Here is a 16,591-nt window from a genome sequence, read left to right as displayed (position 1 = left end):
GGTGAGTGTTAAGCCTTCCAAAGAGATCAACAATGGTCCTCGGATGAAATTAGAGTGTAACAGTTTATTTACACACACCCTACTTTGCTAAATATACTCCCCTTTTCGTGTTTTTGACCGGTTTCTTCTCGAAACATCTCAAGACTTTACGGATTTCACAACGATGGGTGTTAAACATTTTAAGGTGGTCAAACGAAGGTCGCATGCCGACAAACAAAGGTCCCCAGACGAAATTAGGGTATGACACTTGGGGACTGGACGTAGGCACGGGTTGTGGCCGAACCAGTATAAATCTTGTGTTTGCTTTCTTCTTCTCTGCACTCTTTATTTTTCTGCTGTGCACTTTTTTATTTCTGCTTTACTTTTGGTTAAGTTATTGTTTTTTATTTCTGCTTTACTAAAGGCCTCCTCATAAATGCAAGAGGAAAATGAAGATGAAGAATCAAAAGATGAAGAAGACTTCTCACTCTTTGTGAAGAAGTTTCACAAATTTGTCAAGAATAGAAGAATCGAGAGGCGTCAAAATTTCAACCATGGAAAAAGATTCCAAGCAGGCTCTCCAACTCTTAGATGCTACAAGTGAAACCAACTTGGTCACATCAACGCAAATTGTCCCTCAAACGAGCAATGGCCTGAGAAGAGTGATAAGAAAAGCCATTAAGAAAGAAGGACCAAGAAGGCTTACATCGCTTGGGATGATAATTATTCATCAGAAGTATCTGAAAAGGAAGAAATCAATCTTTTAACAAAAGACTATGAGAGTGAAGAGGACATCACTCAAATGGATTAAAATCAAGATGGCAATCTAATTTCCATTTCATTCCGATGATGAAGATCAAACATTCCAATCACGAAAAAGGTATTATCTTATCCAATTACTCAATTAAGTGGTTCAGTTCATTAATTTTGAATTAAATTGTTAACATGATGACTAACATGTTTTTTTATTGGTTTGGGATTGCTTTTAAAATGATTGATTGTTTTCTTTAAACTTTCCATGTTTTAAATTACCTTTAACAAATCTGAATGCTTGATGATGGTTGTGTTCTATATCCTTCAATCCTTGTATAATTCTTGTTTGATGTGTTTGGATTACTTGATTGATTGTTCAAAATATTTTTTTTATGCTTTTCAAAATTATTATATTTTATTTCATATAAAATTATTTTGATATGATAAAACCTTCTATGTTAACAAAAATTCATCTTGGTAAGTGTTGATAGTCAATTAGCACTTAGTCTTAGGAAATAGTGTCTGGTAATCAATTACCTTCACATGTAATCGATTACAGGCAATTAGGCTAAGTGTAATCGATTACAACATTCCTGTAATCGATTACAGAGTGTCTCTGCCAATAAATTCAAAATTTTCAGAAACTGCTAAGACGCGATTTCTGCAGCAACGCGACCCTAAAATCCCTAAACTTCAGAACTCGATTTCTCCTTCAATTCTTGACCAAATCATGTCCCACAAAGCCCAAAATTCATCATTTTTCATTTTCTTTCATCTCCACCGATCAAAACTTCCAAAAAATCCCTCAAATGGCAGAACCATCGAAGAAGCGAAAGGGTGTTTCGACTTCATCCTCAGTCACTAGAACTTGAAGCCACGGAGCATCCAAAGCATAGACAACACAAATTCCTTCCTCCATATCATCTTCTACGTTGTTTTCCTCGGAAGAAAAACGTATCCGGTACAATTCCCTTTTCTCTTCTCGTTCCATTATCGACCCTAAGTTTGTAGACTTAGCTTTCTTTGATGATGAAGTGTTTGATTGTTTTCAAGCATTTCAAAATTCTGGATTAATCCAATTTATTTCCATGAAATTTCCTTTTTATCCTGAATTAGTTAGAGCCTTTTATTCTAACTTAGAAATTCAAGAAGATTCCTTGATTTCCGAGGTATATGGGATTAAGATGGTCATAGACCAGTCCATTTTCTTTGAACTCACCCAGTTATCTAGTGATGGTGTACCGTTTGAAGGTACACTTGATGATGATTGGAAGTTTGACTTTTCTGTTTCTGATGCCTGCTGATTGGTTTGCACCAATCAAGCGGATATGACCAAAAGGCTTCTTGCCGGATCATTGGCATTCGAATGCCGCATCATGCACTACATGATTGTGTGCATCCTACTTCCTAGATCATCCAACCTTGCACAGGTTTCTGAGGAAGATTTGATAATTATATGGGTTTTCTTAACTGATCGTCAAATCGAATAGGCCCATCTTGTTAGATATCGCATGCATAAGGCATTGCGATCAAATGCTCCACTTCCATATCCCCATCTGATCACCTTGTTTCTGCATCATTTTAATGTCCCTCTTGACTTTGAGCCCTTTGTTAAAGTCAAGAGATCTTTCTTTATCGGTGCAAATGTGGTCTCCTCGTTTGGATACCGCAAAAAGAGGGGTGGTTCTTGGGTAAAGAAGGATCCCGCACAGGCCCTAGAAGACCGCTCTCCATCACCACCTCCTCAGAGAGATGATTCTTCATCTCTTATGCACAACATTCTTGATGCAATGGATGCTCGATTTGCAGGAATGGATACACGCATCACCAAGCTTGAGGAGGATGTGAGTTTTGTTCGTCAGTGCTTTGACCTTCCACCACCATCTTCATATATTTAGATTATTATTATATTTTAAGTTTAAGCCGTGTATTTGGCTATGTTTTATGACATTATTCTCTGAACATTGGTTATGTGTTAAGTATTTGGTACTTAGTTAATTATGACTAAACTTGATACTTTTATTTATTTTGCACTAAGATGTTTATGTTTTGTGCTTAGACTTGGTTATTTTGATGATATATGACTAGTGGTTTGTATTTAAATTTGGTGTTATTCAAATTATGCTTTAAAATTATTTATGTATGATTTTATTTTACGCACTTTGGCTTTTTGATGTTGCCAAAGGGGGAGAGAAAATGGGTATTTTAGAAATCAAGATATTATATTTTCAAAGTTTTAAAATTAAGCATGAATTCAAAAAGAAAGGGGGAGAAAGAGATGAGTGAATGATAGAACAAAACTTGCATGCATTCTCTTGATTTCAGGATTGTCATCGTCAAAAAGGGGAAGATTGTGGAAACGTAGCTTCCAAGCCTATTTTGATGATGCCAAAGACTCAAGTCAAGAATCAAGAGTCAAACAAGTTTCAAGAATCAAAGAGTTGTTCAATCAAGAATCAAGATTCAAGTAAAGAATCAAGAGAAGACTCAAGATATGCAAGAACCATTAAGATAAGTATTAAAAGAGTTTTTCAAAATATTGAATAGCACAATTTTGTTCAAGAGAATTTTTTGAAAGAAAAATCATTTACCAAGAGTTTTACTTTCTGGTAATCGATTATCAGAAGGCAGTAATCGATTATCAGAAGGCAGTAATCGATTACCAGTAGCCAACATTCTTTTCAAACTGATTTACAAAGCAGTAATCGATACCATGAGCATGTAATCGATTACCAATGTTTTAAAATGTTAGAATTCAAATTTCAAGAGTCACAACTTGTGATAAAACATTTTCAAACTTGTGTAATCGATTACACAATATATGTAATCGATTACCAATGTTTCTAAACATTTTGATTTTCAAATTTAAACACGAAGAGTCACATCTGTTGATGTGTAATCGATTACACTATAATGGTAATCGATTACCAGTGACTTATTTTGAAAAATAAATTACCAAAAGTCAAAATTCTTAAAGTGACTAGTTTCTGAAGGATTTTTTAAGAGTCACAACTTTTAAAGTGACTAGTTTTTCAAGAGAGTCACAACTTTTAAAGTGACTAGTTTTCAAAAGAGTCACAACTTTTAAAGTGACCAGTTTTGAAGAAATTAGCAAGAGTCACAACTTTTAACTTGAGCCATCAAATGACTATAAATATGTGACTATGGCACAAATTTTAAAAATAGATTTCTTTCATTCATTCAAAGCATTCTTCTAAGATTTTTTGTTCAATACTTTCTTTGTCAAGAAAAGTTCATTGGCCAAAAACTTGTGCTATTCTTTTTCTTCATTCCTTCTCCTTCTTGCCAAAAAAATTCAAAGAACTAACCGTTTGAGAATTCTGTGTAAGAAGCGGGTAGCTTCTTGGTTGAATAGTGAACACAAGGGAGGGTACATCCTTTGTGGTTTGCTTCGAGTAGAGGGTACATCTACTTGGTTGTTCAAAGTGAACAAGGGAGGGTACATCCTTTGTGGCTTTTTGCTTGTAAAGGATTTTACAAGGTTATTGGAAATATCAAGAACCGTGGGTTGCTTGGGGACTGCACATAGGCATGGGTTGTGGCCGAACCAGTATAAATCTTGTGTTTTCTTTCTTCTTCCCTACACTCTTTATTTTTCCGTTGCACACTTTTTTATTTCCGCTTTACTTTTGGTTAAGTTATTGTTTCTGTTCTTTACTTTCTTATAACTTAGAAGTAAAGCCTAATTGAATATAGTAACATTAAGAAGGATAAATTTTTAATTAGTCAAGACACGTTCATAATTAATTCAACCCCCCCTTCTTAATTATTCTGAGGCCACTTGATCCTACATGATCTTTATTTTGGAGAAAATTTATGTGTTTGTATTTGCAACTTGCAAGGTACTGCCATTTCCAGTGGCAGATCCAAGACCCTAAGTCAATGTGTGCAAATTATAAAAAATAAAATCAGTGGGTTCACTTATATAAATATAGATAAAATAAAATATAAAAATATAAGATTTTATTTACAAATTTGATGAATTTTAAAAAATGAGGGGTGGAAGTGCACACCCTCACTCACATGTAGGCCCGCCACTGGCCATTTCCATTGATTGGCTTCAAGTTCCAATTGTGTGTATGTATCTACTAAAAATAGAGCACACAACACTCACAAGGGTGTAAAATTTAGTATAAATAAGATCAAAACATTTTTTGAATATTAATTAAGTCAAGATTTTTATTTAAACTTATTTAATTAAAAAGATCTAGCTTTAGATGATCCAAAAAGCTTTTTAAATTTAATGGACTGACTTATTTAATGAAATATTATTATTGTTAAATTTGTGATAATTTATTAAAATCATGCATTTATTTATTTTTTAAAATATTAAGCATGATAATGTAGTAAGTTTTTGTGAAAACTTGAAAAAAAATTAAAATCATGGTTACAAAAATTTTGGTTGTGAACCCCACATGTGATATATATATATATATATATGATTACTTCTATATATATTTTTTCATATACGTGCATGTCAACATTACATTATAAAATTAAAGAAACAACTTTTTGATGTCCCAATTTTCTGTTAAAAAGTTTTCCTTTTATTTCATTTAAATCTCATTTTTTTTTTATTTAGAGTTATGTATATGGTAAGAGACTTTTTTAAAAAAATGACATCCTAAGATGATTTTTGGAAAAATCGTCTTAGAATGTCTTATCTTCCCATGACATTAACTTCAAAGACGATTTTGAATTGCCTTTGAATGTGGTAAAAACCGTCGTTGAATGCTTTGTTTCCAATAGTGAGTACTTACAACATCGATTTTGGTACTACAATGTGTTGATTGGTTAAAACCGATGTTGTTTTTGTAATTTTTGTCTTTTTTTATTTGTTAAATAAACCCAAACTTGCAAATTTTAATTTTATTTTTATTTTTTTGTCAATTTGCTGCTATACGACATCAATTTTGGGGGAGAACTGATGTTGTATAGTGGATTTCAACATCAGTTTTATAACCAATGTTAAAAATGACCTACTTTTAAGGATGATCACTTTTAGTTCAAAATTAATGTTGAATGTCTAAAAAAATCGATGTTAAATGTCAATCTTGTAGTAGTACAAGTTTGGGCCAAATTTTAATTTTTGAATAATTTACATGTATTTTACATAAACAAATATATACCAATAATTTTTGGGCTTATATTTAACTACAATAGCCTAACTCGTTTGGCTTATCAGTTCAGACCAAATTGGTATAATTTCTTTTTGGATGCAAATTAAAGAGCTCAACCCATCAGACTTGATCCATTTTGATAGCTCTATCATATAATTCAAAAAGTCTTCATTGTTGATACACAAAATAAGGAAGTATGGAGTGAATTATATAGTTTTGATGTAAATTTCTTATTAAAACTTGAAAATTAAAACCAAAAATATTATAATTATTCAAAAAGTAAAAGTTATAAGAAAAGTAAACAAGGGTATACTACTAGAAAATAAGCTTTCAACATCGGTTATTTAGGACTTTCAACATCGGTTATTAACCGATGTTGAAAGTATCGATGTTGAAATTATTATCGTGTTAACGTAAAATAACAATATCGGTTAACATAATAAGAATTACAGATAAAAGGTATATATGTTAATACCAACATTGGTAGTTAACATCGATTTTTTTATCAAAACTGATGTTAACATCCAGCATTAACATTGGTTTTCTAAAAAAAATGATGTTAACTTCCAAACGTTAACATCGGTTTTTTACAAAAATCGATGTTAACTTCTAATGTTAACATCGGTTTTTGTAGAAACCGATGTTGTTATTATACGTTAACATCGGTTTTTTTAAAAAAACCGATGTTGTTTTTAGGAATTTTTCTAATACACTGTCTGTTTTTTCAATAAACCCAAAAATTAACCTGCAAATTTTAAATTAAACCACATAGCATAACATTTATAATTTTCATTCTGTTTTCAAACAGTTTTTAGCAGAAAAATTTCATGATAAATTTATTAATAACTAAGAATTAAAATAATATTTAATGTTAAAAGGAGACATGAATTGTAAAAAATGTAAAGTAGTAACTAAAATTACAAAATTGCCTAAACTAAAGTATAAAATTGCCTAAACATCCTAAGTTTCATTTCTAACTTTCAAATAATACTTTGCCCACTGGATGCGAAGTGCCTTCAATCTCTCTAGTTCCACTGGTCTAGCATCATTGAAATACTGCATAATAAAATAAAACATAAGTTAATAATATAATACCAAACATAACAAAATCAAATTTGTTTGAATTAAACAATTACCGTTTCCCAATTATTCTTGAAACTTCCTAGGATTATTGTTGACATCCAGTGCATCACGTAATACCCACACTCAGTGCTTCCTTTTTGTCTATTACACTAAATACATGATGCAATTTACGTATTGAACTTTAACTACAAATTAGTCTACACAGATATAAAATATAAGTATTGTTTTGTAAATCAGTTTGAAAAGAATATTGACTACTGGTAATCGATTACTGTCTTCTGGTAATCGATTACCAGAGAGTAAAACTTTTGGTAAAAGATTTTTCTTTCGAAAAATTCTCTTGAACAAAATTGTGCTATTCAATATTTTGAAAAAACTCGTTTAATACTTATCTTAATGGTTCTTGCATATCTTGAGTCTTCACTTGATTCTTTACTTAAATCTTGATTCTTGATTGAACAACTGTTTGATTCTTGGAACTTGCTTGACTCTTGATTCTAGACTTGAGTCTTTGGCATCATCAAAATAACCTTGGAAAGCATTGCTTCCACACACCCGTGTCTGGATCGTTCCCTAAGGGATCAACATAACTCTCATTTGTGCTGACACGAGCAGCTAAAGGACAAACCTCAGGCTCTGGAGGCAGTACAAGTCCATGTGATTGCATCTGTGACTGAAACTGGGATTGCATCTAGCTGAAGGATAACATTAGATGTGGAGTCACTTTTTTGTGATCGACTCCTCCAGCTGGTCCCTGATTTGTTGAGTCAGCTGCTCTATGTCTTCGGGAGCCATGGAGGAAGAAGTGTGGGAGGTTCATGGAGCAGGTCCAAAGTATTGCTTGATCATCACACCGGCTCCAGCAGCACACACACGACTGGGGTGTTCTGGTCGCCCAATGGCAGCAGTCAGTACATCCTGACGTCCATGGGCGACAAAGGAATCCTGTGACGCCTGCTCCTCCAATGAATCCTACAAAGAACACATTTATTGGTTTACTCAATCACACAATAAACATAAATAATTACAATTATTGATTAAATGTGACTTACAATCTTGTCAGCAATTGCTTTGCTGCCTCAGACGTCATCTGACCAGTTTTCTTCGTGAGGGCCATCTTCCATTTGATGTGTCGTCTGATGGGAGAAGAAGGATCAATCATGATGTCAGTGCTTCAGGATTGAGCAGCTTCCTCCAGTTTTTTCTTTGTCTTCTCATCCATCAGCTTCTTTTCTAAATATTCATAACCCCCACGAGACAACACGTGGAGGGTAATGTTTTGCTTCTGGATGGCCTGTGCCTTTTTCTGCACATCTTGCAAAGATTAAACATTAATGAAACTCATCATTACAATGTATTATAATAAGTGAATTTAAAGTTGAAAACAACGAAAATCACAAATTAGATACCTCCCACGAAGGGTCTCTATGGCTCTGGCAAAATTGGGCCTATTTCTCCTTGCTAATGCCATACTTTTGGCATACAGTGTCGTCGACACTTTCCTTGTCGACTGCAATTGCCCATTTCAACGTCAAATCAGATTTGAATTGTCTCCACCGCTCCCCCATAATCTGATGTATTTTTTTTTTTTGTCCTCTGATCAGATGTTTCAGGGATATCAAATTCAACCTCAAAAACAAAAAATTACATTGTATTGTTACTAAATTACAATTTTATTATCAATGAATAAAATCAAAGTGTTGGACAAGTGGCCTCAATAACTTAAGAAGGGGTGAATTAATTTCCCACTAACAAACTTTTAATCTCCTTCTAAATGATAGGCTCAGAATATAGAAGAAGAAGTAGCAATCAATTTAATAATGTTCTTGAAACATGCAAGACAAAATTAATTGTAGTAAAATAAATGAGATAAAGGAAGAGAGAAATGCAAACTTGAATTATACTAGTCCTCAAGCAACCCACTTGAGATTTTCCACTATCTTTGTAAAAAATCTTTTTTACAAATTCTGAACACCCAAGGAATCCCTTTCCCTTGTGTTCAGGAAACTCGCAATTCAAGAGACAACCAGTCTCTTGATTACAATTGACTTTCTTAGAAGAACAGAAAGATTTCTCCCCTTTAGAGTGGATAATACAATTTGAAGTTCTTGGACGAACTCTCAATAGATTTGCAAGAGTTTGCCCAAGAGTTGTTGAGAGAGCATTTGACAATGAAGTTCTCTTGGAATATCTCTCTCTTGCTTTTTGAAATCAAACACACATATATATAGGCCCTTCGTGCCTTTTCAAAATGGTTTGAAGAGATATGTCTTTTCAAAAAAGCTTTTTTTGAATTTTTTCACTGGTAATCAGTTATAGGTTTCTAGTAATCGATTAGACAGTTATATTTTGAAGGGTCATGACTTTTGAATTTGAATTTCAAGAGTTCCGTTGCTGGTAATCGATTACAAACATTTGGTCATCGATTACAGGTTCAAAATTCAAATTCAAAACCTTTTTTAACAGCTATTTTTCGAAAATGGCTTCTAGTAATCGATTACACTGCCTGGTAATCTATTACCGGAGCCTTGGATGTCTTGGAAACACTGTTTTGAGGCAAGGCTTGATCTTTAGTTAATCTTGAAGCAAGGCTTTGTTTGTTGAAGCAACCTTGTATTAATCTTCAAGCAATGCTTATCCTTTGAAACAACCTTGTTTGATTCTTCTTTGGCATCATCAAAATCATGTATTCATACATTCACACAAAGATTTAACTAAAATACCTGAATATCCTCCCATATCATATCCTTCTGAGTAGCAGAGACTTGCTTCCAATTCTTGTATGTGACATTGAGCTTATCACGAGCGACAATCCCCAAATATGTTTTTAACTTCTTATTGTGGGGACCGTCGGCTTTCCCGGTCATAGGATCAACATGGACCAGAGGTCTCTTTGCCCCAACTGGTCTAGTCGCCAATTATCTTAGCCATGTGGCATTTCTTATGCGCTTCAAGGTAGATGGCAACTGTAATGCTACACTAGTAGGAGGAGGAGGAGGAGGAGAGTTGGGTGGGGTAGCCATTTGCCTGTAAAGAAAAAACATTAGTTAATTAACATTATGACAAAACTGAATAACTTAGTAAATGAATGGACTGAAATGAAATACATAAGAAAATTACATTAGACGATGTTAATTAAGTCTCCTGCATCATGATCATTACGATTAGCATGAACGTCGTCAGCTTCTTTTTCTCCGATGATGTTAGGCGACATTTGTATGGACAAAGGACTAACATAAGTATCAATGTATGAATCATCATCTTCAACATTAACACCAATTATTTTCCTATGTAGAACCACTAACCACCTTTCATCACAAGGGTCTTGAACATAAAATACTTGTTTAGCTTGTTCTGCCATGATGAATGGGTCATTGTGGTAAGCGAGTTTCTTAAGATCTACGAACGTAAATCCTACATCATTAGTCTGCACACTGGTGTTGCTATCAACCCATTTACATTTGAAAAAACAAACAGTAAATTTGACATAGTTAAGCTCCCAAATTTCTTCAATGAGCCCAAAGTAAGGGATGGAAGCTACACAAGGATTGTCATCATGTACACTGACGAAGTGTTGAGATTCAGCCCTTAGGGTGACCCCACTGTTTTGTATTGTACTTTTCTCATCTTGTGCTTTTGTATAAAAGGAATACTTGTTTATATTATATCCTTGCCAAGTAATAACATTTCTTTTAGACCCATCTGCTAGTTTTCTTAACGTTTCAAAAACATTATCATCAGCAAAGATTGTATCTTTAAACCAATCTGGGAAAGTTTTATTATGCTTTTTCAAGACCCAGTTCTCCGGACAATGTAGATTCTTGGTATACCTTTTTAAGATCTTCATGTACCGCTCAACCAAGTACATCCACCACAAATAAACAGGACCACAACATTTCATTTTTCTGACTAGATGAACAATTAAGTGAACCATGATGTCAAAGAAAGCAGGAGGAAAATACATCTCCAACTGACACAATATAAAAGTAGCCTCGCTTTCCAACTCATCTAACTTCACAAGATCAAGGACTTTGCTGCATATGGCATTGAAGAAAAAGCAGAGCCAAGTTATGGCTAACCTGACTTTGTTAGGAAAAATGTCTCGTATGGCTACAACTAACAATTGTTGCATCAAGACGTGACAATCGTGAGACTTTAACCCTACCAACTTAAGATCCTTCAACTGCACAAGGCTCTTAATATTTGAAGAGTATCCTTGTGGGACTTTGACCCAGTGCAGACACGACAAAAACTTATCTTCTCCTTTGTGGATAAAGTATGACAAGCTGGACACAAGTATATTTTTTTACCATCAAGCCTTGGATGCAACTGCGATCGTATATATACCCATCTCAGCTAGATCTTGACGAGTATTCAAACCATCTTTCATCTTTCCTTGAATGTTAAGGAGTGTCCCAATGACACTATCACATGCATTTTTCTCCACATTCATAACATCAATACAATGTCTAACATCTAGATCAGACCAGTACGAAAGATCAAAGAAAATCGACCTCTTCTTCTATATGCAAGTTTTACTTTTTTCCTTCTTTTGGGTCTTTCCAAATACAATATATAGGTGTTGAACCCGTTGGAAGACTTGGTTAGCAGTTAATGGTATCGACGTAGTTTCATGCTCTTGACTTCCATTAAATGCTTTTTTCAATCACCTGTAAGGGTGATAAGGTTTCAAAAAACGTTGGTGCCTCACGTACACTATTTTTCTACCATGTTTGAGTTGCATGTAGCTTGTGTCTTCTTCATAGATGGGGCATGCACGATGACCCTTAACACTGTAACCGCTCAAATTCCCATATGATGGAAAGTCATTAATGGTACAAAAAAGCATGGCACGCATTTGAAAAGTCTCATTCTGAAACTCATCAAATGCTAAAACCCCCTCGTCCCACAACTTTGTCAAGTCTTCAATCAACGGACTAAGATTTCTTGCCTCTTTGCCGAAATCCAGATACAAACGATCTATGTTCTTCCATTGGGAGGAATCATCCGGATGATGGAGCATTCTTTCGCAGTTTCTCCCATTTGCATGCCATGTAAGGTCTTTTGCATCATCTCCATTAGCAAACAAATGCTTAAACCTTGGAATGATTGGAAGATACCACAACACCTTCGCTGGGGGGCCCTTCTTTGAGTTTTCGTCACTACTACACTCGTCATCATCCTTGACTTTGTACCGTGACACCCCACACTTAGGGCATATTTGCATTTATTGAAATTCATGTCTGTATAATATGCAATCATTCGGGAAAGCATGAATCTTCTAATACTCCATACCCATCGGACACAGTATCTTCTTCGCCTGATAGTAACATTTAGGCAAAGTGTTTTCCTCCGGAAGCATATCGTGCAAAACTTGGAGCAGTGAACTAAAGCTTTTGTCACTCCACCCATATCTGGCCTTGACATTAACTAGACTTAACTCTGCTGACAACAGCGTCATGGAATTCTTGCACCCCGGATACAAAGGCATCTTTGAATTGGTTTGCAATGTATCATACATATGGCCATGTGCTTGCTGAAAACACTCTTATTCAAGATCACGAATCATATCCTCTAAGTGATCTCCCATTTCTACATCAAATGGTTCAGATTGAGACCCGCTCTGCATGTCTGTCAATTCACCATGTCACAAATTAGATGGTCTCGAATGTCGTCCAGCATTTGTCATCTCCCGTTCAAACAATTCATGCAAGGACAAAAATATTTTTCGTCCTCATCCGATCGACTTCTTTCGGAATCAAATTGCAAGAACTGATCAACGCCTTCCTCATATGCAGGGATAATGCGACTTTCATTCATCCAACTTTGATCCATCTAAATAATAAGTCTGTGATCCTCACAAAGTCATTCCATGCATCAAAATCTCCCTTTTTCATTACAAGTGTGGCCCTATCCCATTTAGGAAGACTTTTTTATGGTAGCTTCATACGTCAAGGTTAAGTCTCTTGTGTTAAATTTGACAAAATTTTGGCAGCATTTTGCATTGGTCTCCAAGTACATGACATGAAATCAGTGAGATTAGTTCCCCGATAATCAAGTATGCACTCAGAAAACAACTAGAAATGCATTAATTGTACCAAACTTTCATCAAATTTAACAAAGAAATCTTAACCTTAATGCATGAATCTACCATAAAAATATGAGTCTCCCCAAACTGTCTAAATGGACAATTCAAGATTCAATACAACGATTAATGCAAACTATCTGCAAGAATCACTGTATTGAATCTCAAACGACAATCTACGGTTCACTCATGATAAACATTAACTATATGCACAAAAATAGTCATTAATCACATAAAAGAACATAAAAAAGACTGTAACATAAACCAAGCCAAGAAAGGTACATGTGATAATGCTCAATATCAATAGTGTCCAACAACGAATACCGAGAACGATGAGGCAAACAGAAAAATGATAAGGGTCTGTGAGCTTATGCTGTAGCAAATAAGGGTTAAGTATGTTTCTATAGAAATGACTGACATATAGATAAGACAAAAACATCAAATTTTCCAATCATAGGAACCTTTGAACTAGAATGGAATAAAAAAGTGAATAAGGACATAGCCAAGTTTCTAAGTGCATATCCAATAACATGATTTTGTATGAGATTATGGTTGTGTTTCCGCCCTAGTAGTGCCCTTGGGATGAAAAAGTTTGTTTGGGCCCTTATGAGTGATGGGAGATTCTCTACAAAGTTTACTTACGATCTTTTAGCTTGCCCTAATGTCCAAAGTGACCCCTCTTGAGGAATTGTCTGTGGAAAATCCCTGGTAGACTTAGAACAAGGGATTTGCCAAAGAATAAGTGATGCAATCCTCCCTAGGAAGGGACCAGTCACTAGAGCCATGAGCAAGAGGCTCCAAGAGGATTGGGCTAGAGCTGCTGAAGAAGGCCCTAGGGTTCTCATGAACCTCAGGGTAGATTTATGAGCCCATGGACCAAGTTTGGGTCCAATTCTCTTTGTACATATTAGACTAGGATGTCATTATATTTGATCCTTGTATTTAGGGCTCCATATTGTAGGTAGGGTACCCTAGAAATATAGGATTTTTCAGCCCTTGTATTTTAGGGCACCTAGACTAGTTTTTGTATTAGGGGTAGTTTTGTAATTTCACATGCACTAAGTGAATATTTGATGTGTGTGGTTGGAAATAAATTTAACTGAATTAGTAGAAGCCCAATCCAATTAAATTTTAAAGGGGGAGGTGACCATTTGCTTACTACACCCCATTGCCACATCATATAGTCACACTTTGTGCATGTCCTTCATGCTTTACATGCCTCATAACACCTGTCATACCCTAATTTCGTCCGGGGACCATCCGTTGTTGGGATGCGACCCTCGTTTGACCACTTCGAGGTACTTCGAACCCATCGTTAGGCAATTCGTGAAGTTCCGTGACATGCCGGAAGTCAATGAAGGCATTGTAGCACGATCTGTGAAGTTTCATGACATGCTGGAAATTAAAAGGAAGTGTTAGTGCACAATCCGTAAAGTTCCGTAACATTCCGGAATCCCGAAAGGGGGATGATTACGTGATCCGTAAGGTTTCATAACATTACGGTAAGAAAACAAGCATCGTTACGAAATTCATAAAGTTTCGTAACGTTACGGAAATAGAATCACCAAAAAAGAGCAAGGGAGTGTATTTAGTAAAAATGGGGGTGCAAATAGCAACTAGGTCCTCTTGGGCCTTCCAGGATGTTCCTCCAGAAGGCGGTTGCTTCTGGAGGAAGCAACCTAGCTCGGCTGGGCGAGCTGGGTGGCAAGCATCTCCTTCCTTTTCCTATAAATAGGGGAAGGAGGGAAGAACAAAAATGTTCAACCCTCCTGGTATCTGAGAATCACTTAAAATTAGTGAAAAAAATTGTTTCCGTGAAGAAAATTCAAGCCGAGGCGCTTTCGTGACGTTTCCGTGGGTGATTTCGCAAAGATTTTCAACTGTTCTTCGTCGTTCTTTGTTCGTTCTTCGTCGTTCATCGGTCTTCAACCGGTAAGTTCCCGAAATCGAACTTTTCAATTCATTCTATGTACCCTTAGTGGTCCTCATTTGTTTCGCGTGCTTTTATTTTTATTTCATTTACTTTTCGTATCCCCCTTTTGACGTGCTTTAGTTATTTACTTAAGTCATTTTCTCGCCTAATAAAAAAAAAAAATTCCACCGATCATTTGGATTGTAACATCCGTTAATTTCGGTTAAAATGAAATCCGACCGTTTGATCATGCCATAATCACGTTGGAAACCAAAAAGAGGTAAAATAATAATATAATAATCAAAAATATCTTTTAGTAAAATAAATCAAAAAATCAATCGGACGTTTTTTTTATATTTTCCTTTCTTAATCGAATTGGGTAATAACCAAAGTGAAACTAAGGCTAAAATCAATTCATAAACCAAACTTTTTGTTAACGCCTAAAAAAGCCATTTTTAAAGGTCCAACGCCTTGAAATGGTCTTTTCCACCTTTATTGTTTAAATATAGATTTCTAAAAAAGCCAAAAATCAACACGTAACTTTATTACCTCTTTCAAAAATAAAGAGATCATTAATGGTCCAATGCCTTAATGTTTTCTCTCTTTTCAAAAGAATCGAAAGATTGTTTAATGGTCCAACGCCTTAAATGACCTTTCATTAAAAACACATTTTTTGCAAAAAAAAAAAAAAGGGATAAAAGCAACTTAACCAAACACTTTGTTCTTAAAGAACTACATAGGTCTGATTTCCTTATCACAATTGAGGAATACGTAGGAGCAAAGGGAAACACCCTTGTCGACCGCAAAAAGATAAAAATATAAAAAGTACAAAAAGAAATAAAGACGTAAAAGGAAACATAAAAATTGAAGTCATGTTTGCACATTCGATTAAAGGTTGTCGTCCCTTGTGACGAACGCGTGAGGTGCCAATACCTTCCTCGTGCATAAATACAACTCCCGAACTTTTCACTTAAAGTTCGTAGACCATGCCTTTTCCGGTTTTTCCGATAAACGTTGGTGGCGGCTCCTGTGACACCCTAGAATTTCTACCTGGAATTTTGTAAGTGTTACATTTAAGTAATTATATATATTATTCAGTGTATATATATATATATATATATATATATATATATATATATATATATATATATATATATATATATATATATATATATATATATATATATATATATATATATATATATATATATATATATATATATATATATATATATTCTTGGTAGAAGTATGTACATTAGGAGAAAGATACGCGAGTTAGACTAATTAACAAAGAGTAACCCATAACCGAACGGTTATAGAGGAATTCGCAATTAATTAGTCTAAAAAATTATCATTTTGCGTGCAACTTAAAATTTAATAAAACCAACCTCTGAACCACGCTCAGGGTCTCATTATGAGCATTTTGATATATATATATTGCCTACTTTCGAAAACGGGCCCCGACGGGTGCAGAGAAATGCGAGGGACTGGAACCAAAGAAGTGGAACGCAAACCGAGGCATGATTTTTAGCATTCAAAAGGTCAAATTTTTCTCTCCTTGTGGCTGAGTATGAAGTCACATCAAGGGAAAAAGGTGGGCCCCTTTTTGCTCCACCTAAAATGGGACAAGTGGCATTG

Source organism: Glycine max, chromosome 1 (genome assembly GCF_000004515.6).
Source record: "Glycine max cultivar Williams 82 chromosome 1, Glycine_max_v4.0, whole genome shotgun sequence".
Taxonomy (NCBI): domain Eukaryota; kingdom Viridiplantae; phylum Streptophyta; class Magnoliopsida; order Fabales; family Fabaceae; genus Glycine; species Glycine max.
Note: the sequence above shows the minus strand (reverse complement) of the source record.